Raw genomic sequence first — 11,692 nt, 5'->3', positions numbered from 1 at the left:
AGAATCCTCTTTAAACACCTCACACTGCTTCCCATGCTAGAGTACAGGACTTTGCCCATGCTGCACCCCTTCAGTAGAACGCACTCCCTCGCTCCATTAGACTCTCCCCGACCTTGCAAAGCTTCAAACGGCACTGAAAACTCCCCTATTCATCAAAGCGTACCCTTCCACTGCATAAACTAGTCCTGCATAAACTAGTCCTCATTGACTCTGCTCTCGAAATCTTCAGAAAGGTCTACAGCCATACTTCACTGGATCGCCTGAAACCTTCTGAACTCAGAAGCTAAGCAGTGACAGGCTGGATCAGTACTTATTTGGGAGACCAATAGGGAATATCTGGTGCTGTAGCCATTTATGACAGCAGAAGCAGACCGGTCGAGAGGGTGATGCTTATAATTTATAATTTACTTGTTCTTCTTTTTTTTTATCCCTCCGTCTGATTTCTTTATCATCCTTTTCAACCCTGGGGACCACTCAAGTGGGGTGTATCCTGCTCCACAACAACTGGTATATTTACTATCTCGTAGAAATAAGTGTAACTAGTTGTTGAAAACATTTTCGCTTATTTATACGCTAAGAAAAAAGAATTAGATCTTCAAAATGTTGATTATTATTGTGTTAATTTAATTAACTTTTTCAAGACGTGTGAACAAAATAATCTATGACCGTAAGATGTATCTGTTTTGATTTATTATTGAATGCTTCTTTTTTAAATAAAGAAATATGCATGTTTTTTAGTTTTACCTAATAAAAGCTAAATCTTAATCTCTTCATGACTCTCTGATTTTCGTTTTTCTTTCCATAAGTGTGCCCCAAAAACCTTTTTGTGTTCCCTTTAGTCACCTCTTGACTTCCCTTTTTCACCTCTTGTAATCTGTCTGTCTCCTCTTCCTACTAGATTGTAAGCTCCTCCAAGCAGGGCCCTCTTACCTCCTGTTGTCAAAGCCCTCTTCTCTTCAGATTTCACTCACAGCTCTCCTATACTCAAACAGTTAGGGGGTTATTCTCTTTCCTTCTTTCTGACAAAATCTTTCTTAGATGGACAAAACCATGTGCACTGCAGGGGGGCAGATGTAAAATGTGCAGAGAGAATTAGATTTGGGTGAGTTATTTTGTTTCTGTGCAGGGTAAATACCGGCTGCTTTATTTTTACACTGCATTATAGATCTCACTTTGAAGTAAAACCCCACCCAAATCTAATTCTCTCTGCACAAGTTACATCTGCCCCACCTACAGTGCACATGGTGTTGTCCATCTAAGAAGGAATTTGTCAGAAAGAGTGAACCAAAATGACCCCCTCAGTGACCATCTTCGTCCTCATACTCATCTCCATCATTGGCCTCAAGCCTCTTATAGTCTGTTGATTGAGTCCTCACTACTTATATATAAGCTGTAATGTGTATTGAACTGTGGCGCTCTTTATTTGTACTGTATTTTTGTTATTTATTCAATGTTATGCCAGTTTTGTCTCCCTGTACTGTTCCTTTGTACGGCGCTGCGAAACACCTGTGGCGCCTTATAAATAAAATTATAATAATAGTAATTGTCTGAAGAGACTGGCATTTAGATCTGTCACTAGCTACTGAAATGCGTTGCACAGTAGAGCTCACTAAACAGAGAAGCAGATCGATAGACAGATGAATTGATAATGATGTGATTAAATATTATTAAATGTCAATTGTAATATACATAAAAATATATATTTCAGTTCATAAACTGCACCTCAATATGACCAGGTAGGTAGTAGTTTGTATGTTGCAATGACTATCCAGCCTTGAAAATCCTGTTCCTATGTTGACCTCCCGATGGAAAGCTGAATGCGGGAGGTGATGGTTACTTGGGGTGTGACTGTCCACTCACGATTGGGGGGGTCTAAACTGTGTGAACGTCACTCACGTGATGGTTGGAGTTCCCTGGGGTGGCAGTCAAAACCAATGTTGAATCATCTTATTGGACCAATAATTAATCTCCTTAAAAGTTGTATTTGCTCTGAGGTCTGGTTCAGGTTTCCAAAGTGATTAATGCAGAGTGGGAGTCATTCTGGAACTTGAGGTGCAGCTGCCTGTAGCTTAAGACCGAGAAGGACTCTTACTCTGGATTTATACACCCTATCCCTGTGTGTGTGTGTGTGTGTGTGTGTGTGAGATTTCACCCCCAACCCCCTTCCTCTGAGTGTGATCCCCTGTACCCTATAGCTAGATTAAGGGGGGGTGCAGGGGATACTGTACCCCGGGCCCCCCTCTGTCAGGGTCAGCCCGGCCAGAGCACCGTAACATCACTAGTAAATAGTACAGAGGCTGATGCCATTCTTAACAAGATAGACAATACAGTAGATTTTATTTTTCTATTTGTATTTTAAGGTTGCTTACATTGTCTGTGTCCAACTACAAGAAAACTTTAGAAAACAGTTGTCTCTTTGTACAGGTATATGTAGCCTGGCATTATTACACTATTAGTTTAAATCTAATATACTCCACCAGGGGTTCATATTTAATATACAGTCATGCCAATCATATATTAAGAGGGAAGTCCAGGTAGAGAGCATTCTGTCCCTCCTGTAATGGGTCATGTTTGGGGGTAAGTGGAATCTAAGTTACCCCCCACCCCCTTACCCAGTCCCCCTGTCTTTAATGCTCCGGGCCCTCCAAGCCTTAATCCAACCCTTCTATACCCCCCTAATTCCCGAGGTGTGACCCTCACTGTACTCTTTAACCGTGTGTGTGAGATAGCTTGCCCCCTTATCCGTGTCTGACATCTGTACATCTACAATATATGTCTATGAGTGTATTTGTGACATCCTGTACCTATTAATCCATACCTCCCAACTGTCACGATTTTAGAGGGACAGTCCCGATTTTCGGGTCCTGTCCCGCTGTCCCACCCGCGGCAGGCATTGTCCCGCTGCGGGGGGTGGCAGTTGGGAGACCCCCCAATCTAGTAGAATAGACGCTGTGCGCATGCGCACAGCGTCTATTCTCGTATGAAAATGAGGTTGCGGCTAATTAGCATAAGCTGTGCCCTCATTTGCATACGCCCGCCCCCTTTTCGGGCGCTCGCGCGGCTAAGCCGCGCGAGTGTCCCTATTTCTTTGCGTCAAAAGTTGGGAGGTATGATTAATCTTCTATGGATGACATTGTGTACCCCTACCCTGTGTGTGACACACTGACTCCCTGTAGCCCCCTAATCCAGTATGAGTGTTTTAGATTTTTTTAGCCCACACTACGCATTCAAATGTTTGCTACAAGACCCACAAAGTTCTAAATATGCCCCTGCTAGTACTAATAATGAGCCTGATTGACACATTAGAGTAAAGTAGCCAGCCAATCACTAAAGGCCCATATGAAGAGGGGTCCCTTAATGGACAGTTTCTGCAAAACCTGGCCTGTTCCCTTCATTTTCTCTGCCTTGTGTGCCCACTTTTCCACCTAACATACTTGATTCATCCCATTACAAGTACTAGACTTATCCCTGTCTTCCCCTCTAACAGCCCCATCTTTTCCCTGTACCCTGTCATCCAGCAGTGGCACCATCACCGCACACTGCGGAACCTCCTCCCCGGCCAGGTCTGCCTGGCTTTCATAAGCTTTGAAAGCACAGAAAAAATTCTAATACTTTTATTGGTACTCTTTACCTAGAAGGGCGCCCGCGATTGAAATCGCGGGCGTCGGGGGTAAAAATCGCGGGCATCGCGGGTAAATCGCGGTTACATAAAAATCTGCTACCCGCGATGACCGCGATTTTCCCATAGGGAACAATGTTAAAAAGGCTGATTGAGCGCGATTTTGATGTAAAATGCCTCAATGCCCGTGATTTGGCCATAGGAATCAATGTTAAATGGGCCACAGAGCCCAAATAGCCACAATTAACCCTTAAATGTTCCCCCAAATTTTTAACGCCACCCCACGATCCACGGCAACCCGAAGCGTGGCGAGCGCAGCGGTACGCGTCCTCTGACCTTTTCATGCCCTACTATCCACTAGGGCGTGGAGTGAGAATAGAATAGTGTGGCGAGCGCAGCGAGCCACCGAGCCCGAAGCGTGGCGAGCGCAGCGAGCCCCGCGAGGGGACGCGGATACCTTCACAGGTAGACGCGTCCCCTCGCGGGCTTCACAGGTCTCCGCGTCGCCACGGACACCTGTGAAGCCCGCGAGGGGACGCGTATAACTGTGAAGATATCCGCGTCCCCTCGCGGGGCTCGCTGCGCTCGCCACGCTTCAGGCTCGGTGGCTCGCTGCGCTCGCCACACTATTCTATTCTCACTCCACACCCTAGTGGATAGTAGGGCATGAAAAGGTCGGAGGACGCGTACCGCCGCCCCTCGCGGGCTCGCTGCGCTCGCCACGCTTCGGGTTGGCGTGGATCGTGGGGTGGCGTTAAAAATTTGGGGGGACATTTAAGGGTTAATTGTGCTTATTTGGGCTCTGTGGCCCATTTAACATTGATTCCTATGGCCAAATCGGGTCCATTGAGGCATTTAACAGTAAAATCGTGTCCATCGGGCCTTTTAACATTGATTCCTATGGCAAATCGGGAGCATCGCGTCGCGGGCATCGCGGGTACATTTATGGCCGGCCGCGACGCGAACGACACGATTTCCATGTTTAACATGGGTTTCAATGGGAAATCGCGGGCATCGCGTCGGTCGCGTCGCGGCCAGACATAAATGTACCCGCGATGCCCGCGACGGGCGCCCAACTAAGTAAAGAGTACCCTTTTATTAATTCATTAATGTGATCCAATCCCATCACATTAATAATATATGTTGGTCATAATATAAGGATCAATTAGTTCTTTGGGAGGAGCACCCAGGAATAAATTTACAGTCAAAAACTGAAAAAAAAAAAGAAGAAAAAGTGTTCTTACTTGGGGCCACTCACTGAGTCAATGTTAGGTCTGTCCATTGTTTTGCTTGTGTTTTACCACTAGGGGTCATCAGGCACCTTCGGACATGTTGCTCTGTCTCTAGACTCTGGGGAATCAGGTGCCAGCTTACATTGGACACATGCAGAGGCGCTGGAACGTTTTTAGGTTGGGGGGGCAAGATATAATCTCATTTTGGCGCCCCCTAAATTGCTATATGTTACCCCCGGGCACTATACACACTGGCAGCGGCATATATGCATGGGCATTATACACAGGGCAGCGGCATATATGCGTGGGCATTATACACAAGGCAGCGGCATTTACGCATGGGCATTATACACAGGGCAGCGGCATATACACGTGGGCATTATACACCGGGCAGCGGCATATACATGTGGCCAGAGACACCAGGACTGACATTAATCCAGGGGTTGTCATTTACTCGTAAAAAGTGGAAAAAGTGGCAGTGTCACCCCCAGATTTATGTGATTATGTCTGATTATGATAATCAGACATAATTACATAAACCTGTTTGGGTGTGAATCCAGGGGTAAATGACAACCCCTGGATGTGTCAGTCACTGTGGAAGGGAGGGTGAGAGAAGCAGCATTGGCGGGCGCACATCTTCCCTGCCACCCGCCCGGCTATATTACTGATTAATCAGCTGCCCACCCGCCCGCCAGGCTATATAACTGATTTATTATCAGCCGCCCGCCCGCCCCTATATTACTTATGTATTATCCAGTGGTGTAGCTAGGTGCCACGGTGCCCGGAGCAAGGGCATGTTTCGCGCCCCCCCCCCCCCCAATTTGTAGTAGGTGAGGCTCCTGCTCCGTGAAAAGTGGGCACGGCCCAACATTATACCACACACCGTAATGCCCATTGCACATTTTAGCAAACTTTGTAATACCAATTACACATAAAGCCACATGCCATAATGACAATTACACATAAGGCCACACATGATGCCAATTGCATACTATAGAACACACCGTAATGCCCGTCGCATACTAACACACCGCAATGCCCATCGCACACTATTTAACAAATCGTAATGTCCATTACACATTTAACACATAAGTGCCACTTACCTACATGCTCGGTGCCAGGGGCTTCATGCTCAATGCCATGGGCTTCATGCTCGATGCCAAGGGGGACTGAAATTGCTCGTTGCCAAGGGGGACTGAAATTTGCTCGCAGGGCGGGAAGGTGTGAGTAAATGATAGTGCAGAGCAGGGAGGGTGGGAGTGATAGTGCACAGCAGGGTGGGTGGGTGAGTGAGGATAGAGTGCACAGCAGGGTGGGTGGGTGAGGATAGTGCACAGCAGGGTGGGTGAGGATAGTGCACAGCAGGGTGAGTGAGGATAGTACACAGCAGGGTAGGTGGGTGAGGATAGTGCACAGGTGGGTGAGGATAGTGCACAGCAGGGTGGGTGGGTGAGGATAGTGCATGGGTGGGTGGGTGTTGGAGGATAGTGCACAGCAGGGTGGGTGGGTGGGCGAGGATAGTGCACAGCAGGGTGGGTGGGTGGGCGAGGATAGTGCACAGCAGGGTGGGTGGGTGGGCGAGGATAGTGCAGAGATTAGTGCACCCCACCCCACCCACAGTCGGCAAAGCAGCAGCGGTGCTTTCCGCGCACCCCCTCCCCCCTGTCGCCGGGGTTGCCCGCTCCCGGCTCCCTGCTGTGCACAGTGCTGCTATTCAAAAGTCACTCACATCTCCCGCTGGACCGCGCTAGCCAATAGGCGCTTGCGGTCCAGCAGGCAATCAACTGGTGGCTACTGGACCGCGAGCGCCTATTGGCTAGCGCGGTCCAGCGGGAGATGTGAGTGACTTTTAAATATACCACGTCTCCTGGGGGCAGCGGGCAGCCGGCGGGGGAGCCGCACTGACTCGGGCACCTGAGCGGGCGTGATGGCTACGCCTCTGGTATTATCATCCGCCCGCCCGCCCTCCTATATTACATACCAGGCGCCGTGGATGGCTGCTGCTGCTGCCGCCGGGGAGATGTGTAGAAGACGCGCCCGCCAATCACAGTGTATGTGGAGGGGATGCGCCGGCAGTGATTGGCTGGCGCGTCTTATGCACATCTCCCCGGCGGCAGCAGCAGCAGCCATCCCCGGCGCCTGGTATGAAATATAGGCGGCCGGGCGGATAATACTTCTTTAATATAGGCGGCTGTAATATAGGCGGGCGGGCCGGACATACTGGCGCCTCAGTAATTTTGGGGGGGGCAAGCTGCCCCCTCGCCCCCCCCCGTTCCGGCGCCACTGGACACATGTGAGCTGCCTATTTCAGTCTGTTTGATACCAGCATGCAGAGCTGGTTATTGTTTGTCTGTCCTTGGTGTTGGAGGAAGTGTTTCCAGCCACTGTCTTGCACCCCAGCCTATGCCCTGCACCTCTGCCGAGGCCCTGCCTTTTGCCTGACCAGCAATCCACTGGGAGCTACCCGCACTGCTCTCAGACATCAGCAATCATCTGCCCCGTACTGAAACGGGTACTGTCATCAGATATAAGCTTGATGTACAGTAAGCTACTGTACTGGAAATTCTTACTTCTGGTTGAGTGTGTGGTAATACTGCTGCAACACCTCTCCCAAATGCCCACTTACTATGGACTAGTACTGATAAATGCAAAGGGCTTTAGCTTGGAGACACTGCCTCAACCTCAAGCCAGAGAACAGAATAGCATATTGAGCTATTCGAGTGGTGCTTATTCTAAAATGTCATTAAAAACACAATGCCTAAAGCATACCTCCCAACTTTCTGGCTTATTCAAGCGGGAAACAGGCGCGCGCCTGAAACTAGGTGGTGTGGCTAGCCAGAAATTGGGCGTGGCCTATACTCACATGGCCTATATTGGGGGCATGGCTCAGAGGCTCTGTGAGCCTCTAGCCATGCCCCCAGCCCCTCTGGCTGCGGGAATAGACACTGTGCGCATGCACACAGTGTCTATTTAGTGCTGCTCGGCAGTTGACAGGGGGGACTGTTGGGATGTTCCCGTGGTATGCGGGAGGTATGTCGCTCTCGTTGCAGCGGCTCCAGGCGATGTGATCACCAGCTGCCAGCCTATGCCGCTCTCGCCAGAATGGGACGCGCACAAGACCCTCACATGCCCAATTTTCGTGCATCCCCGTCGCCCCGGCCATGCCCCAGTGCAATGAGAGAGGCTCCATCTGTAGCAACCACTCAGATTATATCTATTGTCTTCCTTTCAAATCAAGGAGTAAAAGGTAAGGAATGTTCCCTGACCCCTGGCTTAAGCAGATCTCCAGGAAAATGGCCGCTAGTTTTCCAGTGATTTCTGCAGTGCTGCTGCTGCCATCAGTGCGGGACTCTGAGGATTAAGTATGCAGTGTGTGAGGGGTGGGCCTCCATGGTGCACCGTATAAATTGGACCCATTATAAATACACATGTGCTTAAAAGTGATATCAGGACTGTATTAATAATACATGAGGCGTCTATGAAGATATTTATGACATGAGTGTAGTGCACGAGTGCAGGGAAATGCCACTATAATACGGTACCTGCAAAACAGTGGCGGATCCAGAGGGGGGATGCAGCACGGCTGAAAAATCACACATCTCTCACAGCAACGTTGGCACTCAAAAGGTTTATATCATGGCTCCTTTAAATCCCCAAATTATATATTTGCACCTGGGCTCACCCCCTACAAGTTCCGACACTGGGCAGAGATATGTAAAAACATACCTCCAACGTTACACGGCACCGAAGAGGGACCTTAGTGCGTGGCGCAGCCACGGGTCTGAAATTTTGAGGCGTGGCCTCATGGTGAGGGGGTGTGGCCTTCAAATCGAGTCACTCACGTGAGGTCACACCCCCATTTTGACAATGCTGCCCCTCTGCCTGCGGGCAATAGATGCTGTGTGCATACGCACAGAGTCTATTACCGCTGCCCAGCGGGTGGCAGAGGGGACTCCCAACTGCCCCACCACCACAGGACACTGCTGGCCCCGGCGGGTATGTGGGAATGTCCCCAAATAAACGGGACATTCCCGCGGAAAGCGGGACAGTTGGGAGGTATGTAAAAATATGTAATCTTTGCATCTGCGCATGTGCTGAGTGTTAAAACTCACCGTTTGCTTCTGTGCACAGAGATCCATCCAACCAGCCCCATCTCTGCCGTCATGTGACTACAAAGAGGATTCGAAACTGACTGGCTCTCGTGAGCACTGATTCGCAGCGGCAGCCATATAATTTTTTTCACAATTTTGCAAAGGGACCACTGGGATCTCCAGTAAGAGAAAATCCTGAAAAAAAAAAAAAAAAACATTGGCGTATACAGGGTGTAGATAAATATGCAGACAGATGCGATCATGTACGCATACAGACATGGCTCCTGCGTCGCTATGGTGACTACCAGCCTGTGAAACCATAGGGCTACCTGAGCAGCCAATGATCGCTTTTATTGTGTGTATGCTGTAAATGTGTACGCAGCTGCAAATGCGTTTGCAATGCCCCCGGTGGGTGTCTCTCCTCATTCCTGTACGGCATCTACACTTGTTACTGTCAGCAGCTACATAGCCTAGAAAATCGCAATTGCATTCACATACAAACATGAATTAGGCCTTTAGAGCGCTGCCTTCATATGTAGGGTTTTGAAGTATCCTAATTAATATCTACAAATAGCGTCAAGGACAATACAAAGATTTGCATACCTCCCAACTTCTGTGTTGGGGAAATATGCTGCGCGAGCGCCCGAAAAGTTGGCGGGTGTATGCAAATGAGGGCGCGGCTTATGCTAATTAGCCGCAACCTCATTTTCATACGAGAATAGATGCTGTGCGCATGCACATTGGGGGGTCTCCCAACTGCTACCCCCCGCAGCGGGACAATGCCTGCCGCGGGTGGGACAGCGGGACAGGACCCGAAAATCGGGACTGTCCCGCTGTAATCGTGACAGTTGGGAGGTATGCTAAAGTGAAAGTGCTTAGAAAAAACACAGCATATGTTTCTAAAGTACAGATATACAACCACAATGTTTCAGATGTTGTCTATTCTAGAACTTAAAAAGAGGCTAACTATATTATAGTTTTGCATGAGAACGTTTCACCCTAACACTCGGGTACAAGTACAACAGCCACAATGTAAACATGCCCAAACTCATAAGGCAACGAGCCAAAATTAATAAATTTGGGCAGGGAGCAAGCCGTGAGGTGTGCAAGATGTGGTGGCGTTGCCAGTGTTTTAACGCCGTGGCAACTTGCACCCTTTGCAGCTAATTGCACTAATCCCTTTCAGTAATGTTTCACTGAATCTCCCAATTCTTATGATCATGTTTATGCCCAATATTTAAAAACGCAATGCTATTACAAGACATCTCTTGCCAATAAAAGCATTAAATATTGGGCATAAACACAATCAGAAGCATCAAGATTTACAATGTGATGTTTCTTTAAATAAAGGCCTAGATGTATGAGGACATATCTAAACCTTAAAAATGATTTCTATAAGCACCCAATCCATCACTTTAAGCATATCAGCTTAGTGGGTCGGGTCCTTGGCACCAATTGGTACCTAGCACTTTGCACCTTTATCAGCAGGAAAACATCAAAAAGTATTTTCTGACCTTTGAACAGTAGGCAGTAGGGGTCTTCTCAAACAAGCAGTGAAGCACAAGGAGCAGGCAAACCATGAAAGAAGAAGAACATCAATTCTGGTCTTGGCAGATCGCCACTTAAAATGCTTGAGAGCTCTGCATATGGCAAAGGAACAGCCTAGCAGAGTTTATCAGTAGCAAAACAGTTAATCCTGGCTGTTGGGAACTAAAGAGGGCAATATTTCTACAGAGAGTTCATATATTTAGAAAATCAAATAGACCTAGTTGCATTGAGTTGCTCCACAAAGATACAGAGGTTTTTGAGTAGGATGTGAAGGCTGTAGCAACAGAGTCTGACAACACCATACATTTAGAGATGTATGCAAACCCAATGGCCCGGGCTGTGTAAAAATGGCCCCCATCGTCAGTAACCGGAGGGTTACACGGATGTCCAAAGTTCAGGCAGAAGATCCAATGCTGCGGGAGGAGCAGCGGCTCAGAGAGTCCAGAAGGAGACAGCTACTTACACAATATGCTTCCGTTGCATTAGTATATTTTAGCACAGATAGTAGAAAGATGTAGCAGCTGTGCTACCGCATCTCTCTTCGAATCAGAACCGGTTCTGTATCCCTGACCAGAAAAGCTTTCACTGATGACAATGATGCTGAAAGGGCACCATTAAAGTAAAAAGGCGTATCACACACAGTGATTGAAGTTCTTTTACAAGCTGTATAAAAATACAGCTCTGAAGCTTATTATAAAATCTGGAGAACATTCACTTGGTAATAGAAAATAGATGCTCCTGTTGCCAAAATCACATAGAACTTAGATGTCCTCCGGGAAGGCCTAGAAATAAATATATTAAACATGATCTTACACACTGGAGTTAATTTTATTTTTAACCTACCAGTATATTTTTGGATTGTAGGAAGAAACTGGAGTACCCGGAGGAAACCCATGAAAACAGAAGGAGAATATACATACTCTATACATTTAGGTTTATAGTGGGACTAGAACAGGGCCGTCTTAACAGCAATGTGGGCCCCTGGGCAAAGCAATGCACTGGGGCCCTTAACCATTCTCCCCTTCTAGGGGTGGGGGGTGCTATCAGCAGCAGCTTTGATGTCCCACGGGTGGCAGGGGGTGCTCTATCTTCCATTCAACATGGAACACTGGAGCAGTAACTTCTGCTAATTACTCCTTTACTGCACAGGTGGTGGGAGGGAGAACACTAACGTGTGGAAGGGGGCACTGAGCTGAATAAAG

At 48.0% G+C, this 11,692-nt stretch overlaps 1 pseudogene; it reads left to right on the top strand.

The window, feature by feature from the left end:
- Window positions 1–233: 233 nt before the first annotated feature.
- LOC146061151 (5S ribosomal RNA) lies at window positions 234–351 on the top strand (annotated as a pseudogene).
- Window positions 352–11,692: the final 11,341 nt, after the last annotated feature.

The sequence above is a fragment of the Crinia signifera genome, chromosome 2 (genome assembly GCF_055691185.1).
Source record: "Crinia signifera chromosome 2, ASM5569118v1, whole genome shotgun sequence".
Lineage (NCBI taxonomy): Eukaryota > Metazoa > Chordata > Amphibia > Anura > Myobatrachidae > Crinia > Crinia signifera.
This window is presented reverse-complemented; position numbering and strand designations above follow the sequence as displayed.